At 33.3% G+C, this 21569-nt stretch overlaps 1 pseudogene; it reads left to right on the forward strand.

The window, feature by feature from the left end:
• Nucleotides 1-16445: 16445 nt before the first annotated feature.
• On the forward strand, nt 16446-18361 carry LOC125873571 (stearoyl-[acyl-carrier-protein] 9-desaturase 1, chloroplastic-like; annotated as a pseudogene).
• Nucleotides 18362-21569: the final 3208 nt, after the last annotated feature.

Below are 21569 nucleotides of genomic sequence, written 5' to 3' on the forward strand. Positions count from 1 at the left end.
AATTTTAGAATTATGATATTTGGGTTTGGGTTTGGTATGAGACATTAGTGCCATTTGGTATTTGATATTTCCCGAATACCAAATTATTTATTTAATGAAGGTCATATATCAAAATATTCATTACTCATTAGTACAAGGCCAAAGAGAAAGCTAAAGAATAAGCATGTATAATAAATACATGTCTTTTAGTTGCATCAATTTATTTTTCTTGATGTCTTCTTACTTGTTGATCTTCTACTATATCGTGCATTCACATAAAAAAGAGAAATGATTTGAGAAATAATATTAACTTTGTAATACAATCAGCTATAACTTCAATACGGTATTACCGAATACGTACCAAACCAAAGTTTAATTTACCATTTCCCAAATTACCAAACCGAAATTTAAAAATTTGATATTTGATATCTACTTTTAACTATCAATTACCGAATTATCAAACCCGAAATTTGAAAATCCCGAACCGAATACTGAATGTCCACCCTACTCTTATCTACGACCCTATCAATTGGCTTCATTTGTCAAAGGAGGCCGCTAACATTAATGTCAAGTAGAAGCTGACACTCTCAATAGTTCGTGTATAAAACTCAAAAAACTAGAATAGTTTAGGTATATTTTTTACCCTTTAACTCTTACTTCATATTTAATTTCCTTAAACCCTAGCCTTAGTAGCATTCTTTTATGTGATTACCCTTTACTGCTTGGTTGGATGATTCTTACATAATGTTTGTCTCGTATCTTATTGTTATTTTAAATATAATATTTATTTTGTTTGTTACTTAAATTTTATTATATCGCATATATCATTAATTCGTTGTTATATAATAATATAATGACAAAAAATTATTTTATGTAACGATCGATTTGATTTGATCGCTTTATTGATTTATTTTTTCCCTATGTTACCCTTACTAATTATTTAATAATATTAATTTACACTTTATTCTTTTTTTTAATGATAATTCTACCTCGTATTGATTTTTTTCTTTATAATATTGTGAGTTTATTCTTTAAATTGTTGGTGCATGATATTATAAAATGACGACCGAATTCATAAAAACTATCCAAACATTAATAATTAAAACATGAATCCCTACACCAATTTCAACAAATCCAAATGTAAAATCAAAGAACAAAATGCTGATCCTTTGCAGCCTCACATCGCGAACGAATGTTTTATTTTCAAATCAGCTTAAAACATGGTCATAAGTTGATAAAAAATCTAAAAGACTTCATCCATTTTCTAAGATTCCCCTACTATTGTCACAATTCAAAAATTGACGTCATGATGGTACACACCCTGAAAATTTAATTTGGTGTGTAAGTCGAACGATATAACACATACGAGACTCCCAAAGGAAAGTCAAGCCAGAACTGAAGAGAAAAGAAATACAACAAAGATGTTCTCAAAATCTGATATCATAAACATAAAGAGCATATAATACACTTCTAGAATCTGAAGTACACCTCAAGTCTTTGAAGAGAAATTAGAGACGTTAAATGAATGATGGAGACCATTGGCGATCCGAGAAGCAGGATGTCACCATAGCTCTGAATGGAATCACCGGCTAGATCCGATCAACCACCACGAGGAACACCCTGACTAGGATTTGCATCAAGAGGATAACATAAGTATGGTTGAGTACAATCCACATGTACTAGTAGGTTTGACCGACTGAGTATAAGGAAATCAATCAAACTTAAGAAATAAACTATGAAACATTTTCATCTGCATACAAAAGAGTCTCATTCCAGCATCAGTGCCACCAATTTATATAAGAACTATGCAAGTAAATTAAACACATAAGACTACAAATAATTTCTCATATCAACGGGCAAATTACACAACAAACAAGGTTTTCCAATGCAATGCAATAAAATGATGTGATGGAACCAAGGTTATCGCACAACCTATAGTATACACTTTGTCGAGCTTTAGCTTCCAGACAACGATCCATGAGGGACTAGCAGTCCATAAACCATTCTTGCAATCTCAATATCTCATTAACTTGCCACCTAGCTCTTGGTCAAGGATAAATGTAAGGTGTCTCATTTTCTATCTCAAAATAGTATATCTCCAATTTCTCATATTCCCATGATCAATGGTATGATGAATGGGGATGAATGCATCACAACACATGCCAAAAAGGTCATCTCAATTCTTCTCTCGGGCAATCTCATGAATCACATGTTTTCAAAGCAAATACTAATACCACATAAGGCCCCCACACTATCAAAATAATACAAATAAGTCCTCACATGGGCAAAACAATAAAGTCCATAATTTCCAACATCTCAATAGCATATTACGATCATATCACATAGCCTAATTCTAAGAACGATCAGTTACCCAACCTAGTTTAGAAGAAGGACAAACCAAAACCTACCTCAAAGGTCGAAACTTCACCTGAACCATTCTACCAAAGTCTTTCTTCCACCAAACGATCTCCAACGATTTTCAACTACCAAGAATGGAAAGAATTCATAAAGGATTCCAGCTATACACATAATTCTGAGTTGAGAATCAGGGATAAAATAATCTAAAAATCTTTTCAAAATTGGAAAGGGTAAAATCAAATTGTTATTTGAAAAATATGCTCGACAAGTAACAAAAAAACAAGTAAAAATCGAGTTCCACAACATTAAATTGCCAATATTCCAACTTAGGGGAAAAATCTCAAAATCCACATTGAAATCACGATTTAAAAGAGTTTTAAAAGATGATATACAAAGAAATGTATAAGGAATTGATAGAAGAAGCTTATCCACGTGAGTTTTCTGAAAAATACCTTTCAAAAATCGCATATCCTAAGCTCCAATCGATTGAAAATGGTGAGATATGAAAAATAAGAAGAATCCCAAAATTATGTTCTATCCAGGTGCAAAATACTCATTGCGGTCTCGAGCCACTAACTTTTGCAATGGCGAAGAACACTAAAGTAGTGCATCGTGAACGCGAACTCAATGTCACGAATGTGAAGCTCTTTGAAGAAGACTCTTCACGAACACGAGTCTATATATCATGATCGCGAAGAGTACATGAGTGATACAACACGAAAATGCTTATTCGCGTAGCTCTTTTGCCTACTCTGGGTTATCACAAGATGCTGCTGAATCAATTTCACTCTATCCATGAAATCTTTAAACAATTATATACCCCAAGATCGAACCTCAATTGAATCAAAACATCCAATGGGAGATCTACCCCTCCTCTCATACAAAGCCTCAAATGGTGTCATCTGAATTATGAAAGTGGTACCAATGACCACCAAAGTCCATGACATAATCTCGAAGCATATCCTTAAGTACCTAAATAGTCCGCTCAGACTGACCATCAGTCTGAGGATACAAAACGGTACTCACCTCACGCTTGGTACCCTTCTGCTCCTGCATAGAACGCCAGAAATGTGAGGTGAACTGAGTACCTCTTTCAGATACAATAGAAATAAACACTTCATGTAATCGAACAATCTCTCAGATGTAGATCATACTTACCCAAAGTTAAGGGTAATCCAGTCACAAAGTACATAGTAATGCGCTCCCACTTCCAATCAGGATTGGGCATTCTTTGCATCGTATCACCCGATCTTTGATGCTCCTACGTCACTTGCTTATAGTTCAAACACTTGGCTACAAAGTACATAATGTCACTCTTCATGTCACATCACCAATAGTGTTGTATCAAGTCATGATACATTTTTCTCCCCCTGGATGAATAGAATACTTTGAACAATAAGCCTCATACAATATCATATGTACCCGACTACCAATTCTAGGTACACAAACACAACCACAAATCCTCAAATCTCCCTCAAAATCAAGAGAAGTTGACTTAGCTTCACCTTTTAAGACTTTGTCGGATCACTCTCAACTTGTCATCTTCAAACTAGTGGGAACGAATCTGATCAATCAATGTAGACCTAGCCTCTACTCAAACCAAAATACGTCGAGGTATCAAAATATCAAGTTGGACTAACTACCTAGCCAAAGACTAAACCTTTAATATCAAAGGTCTCTCCTCCATCTTTAGAAAGGTTAAGCTACCCAGGTAGGTGTTTTTCGACTCAAAGCATTTGTTACCATATTTGTCTTGTCTGAATAATAAAGAATGGTTATGTCATAGCCTTTTAACATATCCAACCATCTATGTTGCCTCATATTCAAATTCGGCTAAAAAATATATAATAAGGCTACGATGATCGGTAAACACGTCGGAATGCACACTATAGAGATAATGCCTTCATAACTTCAAAATGAAGACCACCGGCCCTAACTCCAAATCATGAGTAAGGTAGTTCTTCTCATGCACCTTCAACTGTCGAGAAGCATAGTCTATAACTCTCCCATTTTGTATCAACATTCTTCCTAAATCGACACCTGAAGCATCACAGAATACAATAAATACCACACCTTACTCGGGTAAATGCTAAAATAGGTGTCGAGGTAGATAACTTCTTGAGCCTTTGAAAGTTGACCTCGCACTCATCTGTTCCCTGAAATGCTACCGTCTTTTGAGTCAACCTAGTCAACATGGCTTCTATAAAGAAGAAACTCTGAACGAATCGATCATAATAATAGGCTAACCTAGTGAAAATCCGGATCTTGGTAGGAAAAGTAGGTCTCGTCCAATCATAAACCGCCGCAATCTTGGCAAGGTCAACCATAATCCCTTCCTTGGTCACCACATGACCCAAGAAAGCCACAAACTCAAGCCAAAACTCACACTTGGAGAACTTTGCATACAAACTTTCCTCCCTCAATATTTGAAGCACGGTCCGCAAGTGACAAAGGAATAAACCAAGATGTCATCAATAAATATAATCACAAAGGAATTCAGATAAGGCTGAAACATCTGACTCATCAACTCATAAAAGTGGTCGGGGCATTAGTTAGTCCAAAGAACATGACCACAAACTTATAATGCCTAAAACGAGTACTGAAAGCAGTCTTCATAATATCCAAATCTCGAACTCTCAACTGATGGTAACCTGTTCAATCTTGAAGAACATTGACGCACCTTGAACTAATCAAATAAATCATCAATGCAAGGAAAAAGATCCTTATTCTTAATTGTGGCTTTGTTTAACTATCGATAGTCGATAGGCATCCTCATACTACATCTTTCTTCTTCAGAAATAAGATCAGTGCGCCCCACAGTGAAATACTAGGGCGAAAAAACCTCTTCTGTAAAAAGTCTTCTAATTGTGCTTTCAATTCTTTCAACTCCGCCGGAGCCATCCAATAAGGAGAGATATAAATGAGATTAGTTCCCGACTCTGAGTTCGTATCCGAAAGGAGTGATATCCTTTCTTCGTTCTCGTCACATGATGGAGAAGTGGTGTTTATCTTTACTATTCTTTATAGACTTTTTATACATTTCAGTTCTCTATTTTCATTTTTAAACACAATCATTTTATGTGACGTATTTCCTTTTTGATTCATCTAAATAAAATATGTTATCTCTTTAAAATTAGAAACAATTTAACTTTAAAATTCTACTTTTATCCTTAATGAAAGGAAATGTCTTTCAAGGATGACACCTTTAACTAATTAATGTGAGAACTATTACTCCATTTGGTAGCCCATAAATGATATAAAGTACTGCCTCCATTTTTAAAAAAAACAATATAGTTTTCTTTTTAGTTTGTTTTAAGAAGAATAATCCCTTTACTTTTTTACAATACCTTAATTTCAGTTTTTCATGTATTATGCTAAAGGCCACAAGATTAAAGAGTATTTTGATACATTTGACATAACTTTAATTTAGGACCATGAAATTAACAGGTATTCTTTATTTTACCAAATTTCGTACCAAATCAAACTAAACCAATTTTTTTTAAACAGAGGGAGTAGCATTTTTTGCTTTATAGGAGGACGACATAATGCACAAAGCAATCTGTTAAAGTAGTAATTAGGTATTCCTTTTCTTCACTTTTACTTGTCTATTATTCTAAAAATAAAACTTCATTTTCAATTGTTATTTTTGACATATCAAGAAAAGATACATTATTTTTTTCAAGTTTACCCTTAGCATCAATGACTTATTTCTCAAATCATTTTTCAAAACCTAATACTAAATATTAATTAATAGGAATAGTGTGGTAAAATCAATTAGTATATTTTTAAGAAGTCTGTTTTAATGTCACGCCCCGATCCTACACCATGGACGTGAATGACACTCGGAGACCATTGTTGGTCACGAGCGAATCCTTGACCTGGCTAACTATGATACATATGACTCAATAGAATACGGGGAAGCTTTAATAGATGAACATTTAAAACTTTTACAAAACTTAAAAGAGAAAATGGCCAAATGACCCCCAACCTATTATCGGATTTTCAACAACACACTTATACTTCACGGGGGTCCTATTACCCCCTGTGCTATTTTAAATAAGAATTATTTCCTCCCTAAAATGTCATTACCAAGCATGTGTCTTGTGGTGAAATACACGCACTTGACACGTGTTAATAAAAAAAAATCTCCTCTTTCCTCCTCCTTTCTTCCTCAATCCTTTCTTCAACCCTAACTATAATAAACATCATTTTTTACCTCAATAAATTTTTATATCTCTAAAAATTTATAAGAACAAAAGTTCAGGTCGGATTTTCATCCACTCTGAATCTCTAGAGCCTTAAAGATAGTAGTCTTAATCAAATCTTTCATTCAATTAATTCAATAATCTTTTCACATTTCATTCGATTTGCTTAATTAGACAATTTCAGATACACATCGAATGAGTCATGAACATTCGAGATTAGATTCAACCTCCGATTCCGTCGACGGCTCAAAAGTATCACGGATGAGTAGACCAATTTGTAACACCAATTTGAGAAACCTCTCTCTCTTTCCTAATATTTCTCCCTCTGAAATTTTCATGATTAATTTATAATTTGAGTTTTTGATTTTGATTCTTCATGGGTTTTAGGAGAACATGTAGGGTCCACTTTAAAAATGTAGAAGAAATTATTTTGTTTCAGTTTCTTCATAAGTTTGAAAATCTTTTTTTAAAATAGCATTACTTCACTTTGACTTGTTACTCTTGAGTCCGTGACATTTTAAAAAATCAATTAATGGGCATATTTTTTTTAATATAGTTGTACAGATAAATAAGAAGAAAGAAAGAGAAGAAAAAACGTAACTTAAAAAAAATAGGTAACTCACTCTCTCAAAGAGAGTGAAATACACTCTCTATGCCAACTCAACACTTAAAGGGTTATTTATTTCATTTTAAAGTAATCCAGGAAGATAATATGGCTCCCGTGAAGTATAAGTGAGTAGTTGAAAATCCGGTAAGAGGCTGGTGGTCATTTGACCATTCATTATTTGAAAATACTTAATATAATAGTTAAACATTAAGCAAAACATCTTAAAAGCACTGCAAACTATCTAACTTTGTCTGTCTATAAAGCCTCTACTATTTAAATATAGGTAATGAGACAAGACCAACGAAACCTTAAAATACGAGTAAACCAAAAAATAAACTAAAGTCCTCTGAAAGCAAAGAGGTCTCACCAAAAGCTAGCTGACGAACTCATAATGTGATCTTAACGGAATACATGTTGATGATCCTAAGTACATTGGATATACGAGTATATAATGGGGTTGAATAAAATAAATAACTAAATTGAAGGGCTGAAAGCAACTCAAGTGAATCACTACATGAATATGAGGTGAAAATCATTTAAGCTTTACAATAAGATATGCAGTAAAATCTATATGAAAATAATATACTTTACTTTGTTAGGGAGTTTCTCTAATTGAAAATCATCATTATAATCCTAGCGATGAAGCAACGTTCACCTACGTTGAAAAGGTGATCTTGTACTTTGTAGAGGTATTAGATGCTAACTATAACTAGAAGTCATCCAATAAGTCTTCTTGAGGCAGTGAGGAGTCGTCCGAAAGTCGGTACAATCTTGTCCTATGCTGGCAAGGTAGTTTTGTAGGGTTTCTAGTTAAAAATAGACTCTTACCTAAATTGATGCTCAATTCTACTCCTAGAATGATCAATATCAATATGCTCAATAGTCCTATGAGAGAACATACTTTACATTACTTTCACTTTTCTTTACTGAAGTACTTTTCAGAAAATCAATTATACTCTTTCTCTTTCTGAACTGTCAAATAGTACATATGAAACCATTCATATCCTTTCTTTAAAAATTCATTTCAGAACATGCATTTAAAATGTATACTTTCAGACTCACCTTTTAAGTCCAAAATCGATGTATAAGAAATCTCATATATTAATCTTTATAAAAATAATAAGGTTCATGTGATACGAAACATGAACAATAATTTAGAATTCAATATGCAAAACAGAAATCAAAATCTCAACGGTTAAGAAATTGGAACTCTGAATAAGAAACACAGCTGAATTTAAATTTCAAGAAAATTTGGGAATATAATTCTAAACATAGTGTTTCACTAACTGAATTAAGATGTAGGGAGTGAGACGGACTAGTCCATCACTATGAGTAGTCTTACATACCTGGAAGAACAAAGCACTTGAAGAGGTCTAAAAAAGAACATGATTAGAAACCTTGAATGCCTAGATTTTGTCTTCCTAGCGGTTTTTTTTAGTATGGGAGTTGAGAGCGTAGAATTAAAATAAAATTGATTACTTGGTGGAATATATTCCCATAATTGAAGTTAAAATATCATGGCTTGGGCTTAGAAAAAGTGGGAAAAGACAAAAGAAACCCCACTTAGAAGATTGTTGAAAACCTTCCATGGGGCCATGCATATACGGTTCGTGGATTGATCTACTGATTGTATGTCATGCTCCGAGCCTACACCCTGGACGTGGCCAGCACTCGAAGACCATTGTTGGCCCCAAGAGAACCCTTGGCTTGGCTTACTTAACTCAGCGGAAGACAATATTCAAATGAAATAAATAAGATTAAAGAACTAACATCTGGCTGTCTACGAAGCCTCTAATAACAACTGAGATGGATGTTGGGACAGACCCCATAACATCCCAATAAACTAAACTAGAAAGCAATGAAATGGATCCTCCAGAATGCAATGAGACTCACCAACAGACTCTGAACTGATCATTGGATCAACGATGCACCGGAATGTCGATCCTAGTTACATGTGTCTGCATCATAAGACAATGCAGGCCAACTGGCATTAGTACATTGAATGTACGAGTATGCGAGTTGGAATGCCAAAACAACATATCCTAAAAAGAATCTGAGAAAAACTGAAGAACTTACCTGGGTCAACTCAACACAACATGACTGAAGTCATTTCAATATAAGTTTAAAAACAAGTGCAATATAAAGAAAAGTTGTTTAAAAACATTATATTAACTATGTGTGTATGCAAAGATATAAATAACTCTGAGATGTATGTAAAAATACAAATAATTGATGAATATAAAAATACAATACTTCTATGAGAGTTTTTCTAACCGACAACCATCACATAAGAGTTATAGTGATGATACAGAGAACTACCTCACGCTGCCAGCACATCTTATACCCGGCCAAAGGTATAGGACCTGAACTACCTAATGAATCCACTAGTCTATTTCGAAAAGGATTCATCTAAAAAGTATGACCCCTTTCTACCCATGGTAGCTACATGGTTTAATGGTGACGTAAGTTATCTGAACTCATGCTCGTCCCCAATTCAGTGCTCAATACTACTCCCAAAATATACTAGCTCTTATGTTTTAATAAAAAAACATACTTCTTCTCTGATTTGAGATTAGTGCTCAAAAACTTAGCTCAAAGGCTATCTTGGAAATCTCAGTTTCCCTTCTTGCTTCATTTAGAAAGCTATTACTCCTTTCTGAAAACTTGCCTGAAAGCTCTCTGGAAATCTCAGCTTTCGTTCTTACTTAAATGTGAAAAACATTTTAAATCTTTTTGGGGAAATACTTAGTCCACATATGCTTCTTTGAAGAAAAGAACTTCAACTTTACTCTTTACTGAACTCAAAACTTAAGTCTTAAAACAAAGTTAAAACATTTGTAAAAGACTTTTTGAAAACTTTAAGAACGTATCTTAACTTGACTCTTGACTTTTCTTGATTTTGATCTTAACTGCTCTTGACTTAACTCTTAACTGATCCTTGAATTGAATTATGGATTCAACGATTATGATTTGTGTTTGGAAAGACTTCATGATGTTTCGGAATGATTTTGAATAGCTAAACTTGAGAAAAGTTATGAAATCACCGTCTTGAAACAAGTCCGCAATGCGGAGATGTTTCTAAATGAATACTCTCGAAATTTAATTTTGAGACAGAGGAGTCCGCGTCCTATCCGCGACACGGAGTCAATTTTTGTTCACTGGGGGAACAAATCCGCGACGCGGACTTGTTTGACAAAGTCTGCTCGACTTTTTCCTTCTTCGTTTTCCACCCCCAATTCGCCTAAACTCGAATATTTTCCTCAAATTCATTTTAGATCCCGATACCCAGCATATGTACTCAAGAACCTAACTAAAGGTAACTCTAAAACACAATGTAAAGATCTCAGAAACTCCACAATTCAACCCAATTCAAGAACAACATTCAAATTCAAGAATTCATGTCAAGAACATCAACATTCAAACTCTTTTAGGACAAACTGCATTGAACTAAACATGTTTGATACGTGGGTGAATGAACCCAACGCTATGAGAGACTCGCATACCTTGTAGGATCAATTCCCTGGCGAATCTACCACCAAAATTGATCGTTCTTGGCGAACCTTGCTTTTCTTCTTCTCCTTTCTCTTGCGTTAGTTCTCCAAAAACCCTAACTCTAATTTTTCAAAAGCGTAAACTGAACTAACTCAGTCTTGACCCCAATTATTTTACTAACAACGGATATAATTAATTGGTTAAGGAAAAGACCAAACTACCCTTTAAAAATCCGGATTGGGCATTTCTTTTTTCAAACTGCCCAACTTCCAAATGACGTAACTCACTCATTCGAACTCGGAATAGCACAAACTCGGTGGCGTTGGAAAGATAATTCCAAGAGATTTTCAACAATATCTGGAATCACACCTAAATCATTTTTAGCTAGGAATTATAGCCGTTTGAAGTTGACCAAAAACTCACTTTAACTTACTTAAAAATTTCCAGATTTCCTCATTCTTTCCAAAAGTAACTATTTCCAAATTTTAAACTTCTTTCTAGTTCTTTCTAGTTGCGAGATGTTACAATATCTCTCCCTTGGGAACATTCATCCTCGAATGAGATTACTCTTACTAGGCTTAGGGTGTAGCATCAAATTCAAACACCCAACAAGAATATGCAAACAAAATAACATGCTCATTCATAATTTAAAGAGCACTAAGAAGAAAATTTGTACCTTAATTTGCACTTTCTTCGGATTCAGAGAGATGTGGATATCTCTTCTTCATATCCTCCTCTGCTTACAAGTAGCTTCCTCAACAAATTGGTTCCTCCAAAAGACTTCGACTTATGTTAACTCTTTTGTTCTCAACTTGCGAACTTGGCGATCTTGAATTTGAACAGGAATCTCCTCATAAGATAAGCTATCCTTAATCCCAATATTTTCAGTTGGTAAGATCAATGAAGGATCGCTCATGCACTTCTTCAACAAGGAGACGTGAAATACCGGATGAACAACTGCTAACTCTTGTGGTAGCTCCAAATCATAAGCTACATTGCCAGTACACTTGGCTATGCAATAAGGTCCAATATACCTGGGACTAAGCTTCCCCTTCTTATCAAACCTCATAACACCCTTCATGGGTGAAACTTTCAAATACACCCAATCATCTATTTCGAACTCTAACGCCCTTCTCATAACAACTGTATAGGATTTTTGAGGACTTTATGCCGATTTCAATCCTTCTTGAATCACTTTAACCTTCTCCATTGCTTGATAGACAAAATCTGGTCCTATCAATCCTGCTTCACCAACTTCAAACCATCCAAAAGGAGATCTGCATCTTCTCCCATAAAGGGCTTCATATGGAGCCATTTGGATGCTAGAGTGGTAACTGTTGTTGTAAGCAAACTCAATTAAAGGTAGGTGATCATTCCAATTGCCTTTGAAATCAATCACACATGCCCTCAACATATCTTCTAATGTCTGAATGGTACGCTCTGCTTGCCTATCTGTCTGAGGATGAAAAGCAGTACTCAAGTTCAGCTTTGAACCCAAACCTTTCTAAAAAGATTTCCAGAATTGTGCAGTAAATTATGCACCTCAATCTGAAATAATGGAGAATGGAATCCCATGAAGTCTTACCACCTCCTGAATATTTAACCTGGCATAATCTCTGCTGAATGGGTAGTCTTTACCGGTAAAAAATGGTTTGATTTTGTCATTCTGTCGACAATAACCCAAATAGAATCATGTTGTCTGCGAGACCTTGGCAAGCCTGTGATGAAATCCATATTTATCATCTCCCACTTTCATTCCGAAAGTTCTATATTTTGAGCCAAACCACCGGGCCTTTAGTGTTCTACTTTCACTTGTTGGCAATTTGGACACTTACCAACAAACGCTGCAATGCCCTTCTTCATGCCATTCCACCAATACACTTTTCTCAAATCATGATAAGTCTTTGTGGAACCCCGGTGAATGGAATATCTGGAATTATAAGCTTCCTCTATGATCCTCTCTTGGAGTCCATCCACCATAGATACGCACAATCTACCTTGATATCTCAATACACCCTCTCCCCCCTTGTTCAAAAGCTAATACTCTTTGCTTATGAACATTTGCCCTTAAGTCTAGCAAACTGGGATCTCGGTCTTGCTTTTATTTCACTTGTGACACTAGTGATGATTAGCCCTATTCGTCACCACTATTCCTCCTTTTGTGGAATCCATAAGTCGGACTCTTAAGCGTGCAAGTCTATGAACATCCTTCGCTAAATCTATCTTTTCTTCCTCAACATGGGCGGTACTACCCATAGGTAACCTGCTTAAAGCATCAGCAACCACATTAGCCTTACCTGGGTGGTAAAGAATACTCATGTCATAATCCTTAAGTAATTCTAACCACCTTCTTTGTCTGAGATTAAGCTTTTTATGAGTGAACACATATTGAAGGCTCTTATGATCAGTGAATATACCAATATGAACACCATACAAATAATGACGCCATATCTTTAAAGTGAATACTACAGCAGCCAACTCTAAGTCATGGGTTGGGTAGTTCTTTTCATGAACTTTCAACTGTCTGGAGGCATAAGCTATAACTTTTCCATTCTGCATTAAAACACAACCCAAGCCAACTCTAGATGCATCACAATACACCACAAAGCCTTGAGTACCTTCTGGTAAGGTCAACACTGGGACAGTAGTTAACCTCTTTTTCAATTCCTGAAAGCTTTTCTCACAAGCTTCAGACCATTGAAATTTCACTGTTTTCTGAGTCAACTTCGTCAAAGGTGACGAAATGGACGAGAAACCCTCTCCAAACCTTCTATAATAGCCAGCCAAACCCAAGAAACTCCTAATATCAGTTGGAGATGTGGGTCTAGGCCAATTCTACATTGCCTCAATTATCTTAGTATCAACTTTAATTCCCTCTCCAGACACAATATGGCCTAAGAATGCCATAGACTCAAGCCAAAACTCACACTAGAGAACTTGGCATACAACTCCTTATCTTTCAAAGTCTGAAGAACTATTCTGAGATGACTAGCATGATCTTCTTCATTCCTTGAATAGATTAGTATGTCATCAATGAAGATGATAACAAACATAACTAAATAAGGTTTGAAGACCCTATTCATAAGGTCCATGAACGCTGCAGGTGCATTGGTCAAACCGAACGACATGACCTTTAACTTATAATGACCATAACGGGTCCTGAATGCTGTCTTGGGAATATCACATTCCCTTACTCTCAACTGGTGGTAGCCTGATCTGAGGTCTATCTTCGAGAAACATGAAACACTCTAAAACTGATCGAAAAGATCATCGATTCTCGGGAGAGGATACTTATTCTTGATGGTAACCTCATTCAACTAACGGTAATCTATACACATCCTAAGGAAACCATCTTTCTTTCCCACGAACAAGATCGGAGCGCCCCAAGACGAGACACTTGGTCGAATGAAGCCCTCGAGTCCTACAATCAAATGAGGCATAACAGGCATGAAGTCAGTCCATACCAAGAATGAAATCAAAGTCTACCATGTCTAACTCAATTAAATAAGCCATGGTACCTTTGTGATTGACGGAAATATGACAATCATGATAGACTCTCTCTTCTAGAATAGACTCACCAACAAATAAATAAATACTCACAAAATTTAATTTTGAGACAGAGGAGTCCGCGTCCTATCCGCTACGCGGAGTCAATTTTTGTTCACTAGGGGAACAAGTCCGCGACGCGGACTTGTTTGATGAAGTCTACTTGACTTTTTCCTTCTTCGTTTTCCACCCCCAATTTGCCTAAACTCAAATAGTTTCCTCAAATTCATTTTAAATCCCAATACCCAGCATATGTACTCAAGAACCTAACTCAAGGTAACTCTAAAACACAACGTAAAGATCTCAGAAACTTCACAATTTCAACCCAATTCAAGAACAACATTCAAATTCAAGAATTCATGTCAAAAACATCAACATTCAAACTTTTTTAGGATGAACTGCGTTGAACTAAACATGTTTGGCGTGTGGGTGAATGAACTCAACGCTATGAGAGACTCACATACCTTGTAGGATCAATTCCTTGACGAATCCACCACCAAAATCTATCGTTCTTGGCGAATCTTGCTTTTCTTCTTCTCCTTTCGCTTGCGTTCTTTCTCCAAAAACCCTAACTCTGATTTTTCAAAAGCGTAAACTGAACTAACTCAGTCTTGACCCCAATTATTTTACTAACAACGGATTTAATTAATAGGGTAAGGAAAAGACCAAACTACTCTTTAAAAATCCGGATTGGGCATTTCTTTATTCGAACTGCCCAACTTCCAAAGGACGTAACTCACTCATCCGAACTCAGAATCGTGCAAACTTAGCGGCGTTGGAAAGATAATTTCAAGATCCTTCCAACCACATCTGGAATCACACCTAACTCATCCAGATCTAGGAATTATAGCCGTTTGAAGTTGACAAAAAACTCACTTTAACTTACTTAAAAATTTCCAGATTTCCTCATTCTTTCCAAAAGTAACTATTTCTAGATTTTAAACTTCCTTCTAGTTCTTTCTAGTTGCGATATGTTACACTGTAGATCTCTGTGGAATTCATATTGAAGTCTTAAGGTTCAGAAGTTCATTCTAAGGGCGCAAATTACGACCTGTAGAAGTTCCTATGACCCGTACATGGGTCCGTAGGAATTGGACCTAAAAATTTGACTTTCAATACTTTTTCCATGAGTCAACAGTACGGGGCGTAACTCTTTCTACAACTTGTAGAAGTGATTTCTAGGTTACTGACTCAGAAAACTCTGTTGTAGTAGTCTCTGGTAAAACAATCATAATTTTTTACTCTGAATTAAGAATGAGGTAAACTTGGTGGCATTGGAAAGATGACTAATAAAACTTTAATTTTATTGGCAATGGGCCAGCATAATCAATATGTGCTAAGAAATATAGTTATTTGGAGTTGACCTAAGTAGAATCTTGTATCAAAACTTAATTGGGGAGGAAGCTTTCAACTCAACTTTGTGCTAGGAGATTCTAGTGACCTTAATGCATATCTCCCTCAGTAAATAATTGACCTTAGCACTTAAGAGAAATTTAAGAATGCCCGATACGACCTTATATGCAAAAGAAGAATGATTCGGATCTTAACTTTAAAATTTTTAAGGTGTTACAGTTAATGTCAAATGTGACAAGTAAAAGTGAACCTAGAGAATATGAATATATTTGTTTTCTAGCTCTTTACTACTCCTGGTTCCTAACATTTAAGAATTTATCAGGATATTAAAAATAATTTCATTTTGGATAATGACTTTCATAATAATATTACATCAAGAAGCTATTAATTTAAATAAACAATTCTTTTATCTTTAATTTATCATCATCCGATTATGAGTCCGTTTGGATTGGCTTAAAAAGTAGCTTTTAAATCAAAAATAAAAAATCAAACTAAAATGACTTCTAAGTCAAAAAAAATAAAAAATAGAGGGAGACCTACTTTTGGTTTTTGATTTATTTTAAGCTATTATAAACTTATTTTAGGTCATTTTTACCTTGCCAAACACTTCCTAATTTATTTTGAACTATTTTTGTCTTATTTCAAGTTATTTTTTATATACTGCTGAACACTTCTAGGAGTCAAAAATCAACTTAAAAGTAGATTTGACCAACTTTTAAGTCCATCCAAAAAAAATGATAGAAACTATAAAGTAGCTAAACCTTTTTTTCTGTGTGTCATTTATGAATTAGGACTTTGGTTAGCTAGTGGCTAAACAAACTATATATCCATATAAATAAAATTTCCTTGTAAACAATTTTGGCCACTCATCTAATAACTCTCTTTAATTAAACTTTGTGTTAGTCATGCAGACTACAAGTTTCTCCCAATTCAACATTCCATCGATCGTACGGGCCTCACCTCGCCCTACAACCACCATGCTCCGTCGCCATACACCTCATCGCGGAGGTTATCTCCGCTTTACGCAATGGCTTCATTCACATCTCGCCACCAGGTTACTCACTCAATGCCACCAGAAAAATTGGAAATCTTTAAGTCATTAGAATCTTGGGTTTCAAAAAATGTCCTCCTACTCCGCATGCCCGTATAGAAATGTTGGCAGCCCATTGAATTTCTTCTTGACGCATCTCGAGGGCCTAAACAATTCGAAGAAGAGGTTCCAGCCCTAAGGCAACAAGTTTTAGGGCTTTTGGATGAGTACTTTTGTTAGATCGAGAAAGATTTTGATAATTGACAAATAGAGGAACAGATGAAAGGAACCGGTTGCTCCAACATGTTCCTTTCAGACTGAATCCGACTGGGATAAGGAGAACGTCAACCACGCGAATTATAAGTTATAAAGCGGTGGAGGTGTTGCTTTTTTGACAAGAAACCAGTGCAAAAAGGTTTCTTTTCATAAAGAAATCCTAAGCGGAGTAGGAAGCGTAAATAAAGTAGGAAACATAAGCAAAGTAGGAAGTATAACAGCGTGAATAACTTTCAAATTCGAAATGGAGTAGGAAGCATGATCAGATATGTAAATCGAGTTCAAGTTGAAAAAGGTTTTGAAGAGTTCAAAGTCTATAAATAGGGCAATATTTTCTTTGGAGAAAATTGCGCACTTAAACAGAGTGTTACAAGCAGAATACAATCAAATAGAGGGAGTTCATATTTGAGTGAATTCTGATTACGAAGTGCAACCAACGCAAGGAAACAAGAATTGATTCATAGGCTTATGTTTTATAGTTCTTAAGTCATGTTTGCTTGTATTGAGTTTTTATCGAGTTGTATCTTTAATTCTTTCTAGATCCAGTGAAGTATAAACTGGAGTAGGAATAGAGACTTTAAGTTGGAGCGACTTAAAGACTTGGGAACATAAACCCTGGGGGGTTTATGTTGGAGTTTAGGAATTAGAGTTTGTTCCTAGGATTGCAAGAGTTGTAATCCGAATTCATAACTTGAAGTGGGGTCAACGATCTAGTTGGTTGTTGGAGTCTAGGAATTAGAGTTTATAATTCCTTCGGTTACATAGGCTTATAATCTTTTTTTGAGGCTCAGAGTTTAATGAAGTGGAGTTAAATCCTACAGAGGTGTAGGTCGTGGTTTTTACACTTGATGAGTCGAGGTTTTCCGCGGTAAAATATTGTGTCATTACTTTATTTTCTTTACATAACGTAACTGTTGTAAGATGCAAAGAAACAGATATAATATACATGTTCCTTAGGCAAATCTGGGGGTCAGTATTCCAACAACTTTGTTATGTTGGAGGGTAATATGCTAACTGAGGATGCTTTGCCTACCTATCAGACCGCGATTAATACGTTTGATGGAGTACGCAATGAGACTGGATCCAGCCCATGTCCATGGGCAATTTGGACTAGGGCATGGTCCGCTGAGGAAAATCGACTTATTGATCTGCTACGAACTTATTTGTATCTTTCAGGGAGAGTGGATATGTTGATGGTCGAGAAAACACTACAATACTCTATTGGAGCTGGAATTGTAAGTGTTGCTCTGAACATCTTCATAAAATTATTTAGTTAAGATGACCTATATATAACATCATATAACCTAAATAATGCAATAAATAAGTTGAATGAAACCACCAAATATATTGCACTACTCCTAAAAGAAGTAACGAACACCAATTAAATGTTTAATTTACTACCCTTCTGTTCCAAAATAATAATCCATCCGTTCACTTTTACTTGTCACTTATTTCTAAGAGACTAACTTGTGTGCACTGACTGTGTAAAGTTTTTTACATCATCAGGTAAGTTAATTTCTATGTTAATCTATATTTCTAAAATGTTTAAGTTTTGTGCCCGATCCGTGTATAGATTTTCTACACTATTAGGTAATTTTTAAGATAAACATGGTAACTTAATTAAGTGATTAATAAAATATATTTTTAATATAATTATAATTATGGTAAAATAAAGTAGATTAAAATTGAGTCCTTTTTTCTTCTCTAACCAAAATTAAATTTAGTAATCTTCTTAATTAACCAAGTTTATTTGCTTTTCTACATTTGAATATTTTTTTTCATCAGAAGTAATTTTCAATGCCACAAATAATTTCTTAATTGTCGTTGTTTTTTCTTTTGAATTTTTGGCAAAGTCATGATCAGTACACACAAGAAGAATAATTAAAAAAAGTAGCAACTTATTACTCTGATATGCAATATTACGATATATATCCTGAAGATCAAAAGGTTGATAACAATATCTATCTATATATAATAGGAGAGGAAAAATCGCCACATGTCAGCGCCAGAATTAATCTCAACATTTATGTATTAAAAAGTATATTTAAAAAAAAGAAAAAAAAAGATTATTTTTTTAAAAAAAGACACATATTAGCAATTACTAAAAAATACATCTTTCGATTCTTCAAAATTTGATTTTAAAATATTTTTAAAATGTAATTTTTCAATTAAAGTCAACTGTCAACACCCAAAAATTTGGATTTGGTTTTTAAAAATAAAGAAACAGTTTCACTAACATATGTATATTTTGGATATTCAATTAGTTCAAATTTTTACTTAAACTATACATTTTTATATTCTTTTAATTTAACTAACAAAATAAAAAATAACGGAACTCCTTAGATTTCCCTTTTTGACTTTATTTTTGAAATGGTGGTTATCCAAATCAATATCCAAACGGATAAGTTTTTGAAATTTGAGTAATTAGTTTAAATTTTAAAAGATAAATAGCTAATTTTATCCCTAGAAAACAGCCAACCATATAACACATGTCATCACAATAAAAATATAATATATATATATATATATATATATTCTACTATTATATAAGAGGGAGTTTATGATGGGACATTGTAATGTCCAATCATAAACTCCCTATATAATATATAATATAATAAATCATTTTTTCTACTTTACAATATACATTTATTTTTCTACTATAAGGGAGTTTATATAATATATAATAATATAAAATAATAAATCATTTACAAATGACTTAAAATATTTCATATTTAAAGGATATATAATAAATACTATTATAATATCACTTTTTGTAGGCTTCGAATTATCGTGGTCACTTTTTTTCCTGATACAAGTTTTGTACATTTTCTATTTTTTTAATATTATAAATCGCAATAATTAATAATTTAAAATATTTAAAAAAATATATTCAAAATTGAGTTGGTTTCGGGAATTTTATTTATACTATATAAAATGGGACAAAGGAAGCAACATATATCATTTACAAATGACTTAAAAAACATTAAAAATTACAATAATTATCAATTTAAAATATTTAAAAGTTATATAATAAAATAGGTTCACTCTCAGAATTCTATCAGGCTCACATATATTGGGACAGAAAAAATAACACATATCATTTTAAAATTACCAAAAAAGTATTATAAATAATAATAATTAACAACTTAATATATCTAAAAGACATTTTAAAAGGGTTAATTTTGTAATTTTATTCATATCACATAAATTAGGACAAAGTAACCAGTAATGTAGGTTATTTGAAAGTTACATAAAAATATTAGAAATCACAATAATTAATAACTTAAAACATTCTTTTTTAAAAAATTAAAATTTGGATGACTCTCCAAATTTTATTTGTGTGACATAAATTGAGACAACAAAAATAGCATATATTGGGTCCATTTTAATTTATTTTTCTTATTTTTTTTTTGGGTTTTTTATATTTAAAAAATGCGTAAAAATACTATAAATCATGATAATTGACAACATAAAATATGTTTTGAAAAAAATATAAAAAATTCCATTGATTCTTGAAGTGAATCTATCGTAAAAATACTATAAATCATGATAATTGACAACATAAAATATTTCAAAAATGTTGTATGTGGATAGTCTTATTATGCCTTCAATAGCGTCAAAGAAAGTATATGTTTGTGATAAAAAAAAACTTATTCTTTTATCCACGCAAACAATCGCTTCAAAAATTCCATTATTAACCCCAAAACATACCATTTATATTATTGGGCCCGTGCATAACACAGGCAACATTATCATATATATATATATATATATATATATATATATAGAGAGAGAGAGAGAGATAAATTGGTGAAGTAAAAAGTGACACATGTCATCAAAATAAAATTCTAATAATTACTATTTAAAAAATAAATAAATTAATACTAAAAATAAATAAAGTAAAAATTGATGGTCTATCTATATATAATAGGAGATATAAAAATTGTCACATGTTAGCACCACAAATATTCAAGAATTTTAATTGATTAAAAACATTTTTAAAATACTCTAAAAATACCATTTTAAGAAACAGAAATTTTTATCTAACTATTTAAATTAGAAAAAAATGACTATCTTTTTTTTTTTGTTAAAAAAACTGTAACGGAAAAAATGAAGGATTTTTAAATGCTTCAGATCTCAATTTTAAAGGGGAAAAAAATGAAAAACGAAAATTGATTTTCTTTTTAAAAAAAAAACTGTAATGGCTATTTATATTTAGCATATTTTTAGAGGTTTAAGGAAATGCTTTAAAAAATGTAATTTAGAAATATTAAAATTAAATTTGAGATAAAAATGAAAAAAAAAAAAACTAACCGTAACTACCAACCTGATAAGTATCGTTTTAAAATTTGAATTGAAATCAGTTATTTTGCTCTATTTTGCCTCCTCCTTTATAGTAAACTAGTATACGTACCCGCGCGTTGCACGGATATTTTAAAATGAATATTTTTTTAAATTTTAAAATGACAATTATGAATTATTAGTGAATAGTGAGTGTATGTATTTATATATATTATATTTTTTTTATTTATTTATTATTAAATTTTATTTTTTAACAATGTTTTATAAATTATATAAGGATGCATAAAATTAATTGTGTTTTGTCAGGTGTTCAAGACATTTTGTTTGAGAAGAGATGATACTATCACATTACTTTCACTTAATGCTTCATATCATATGAAAAAGATGAGTATATGAAGATCTCATCCCTTATCTTATAAGA

The sequence above is a fragment of the Solanum stenotomum genome, chromosome 8 (genome assembly GCF_019186545.1).
Source record: "Solanum stenotomum isolate F172 chromosome 8, ASM1918654v1, whole genome shotgun sequence".
NCBI classification, from domain to species: Eukaryota; Viridiplantae; Streptophyta; class Magnoliopsida; order Solanales; family Solanaceae; genus Solanum; species Solanum stenotomum.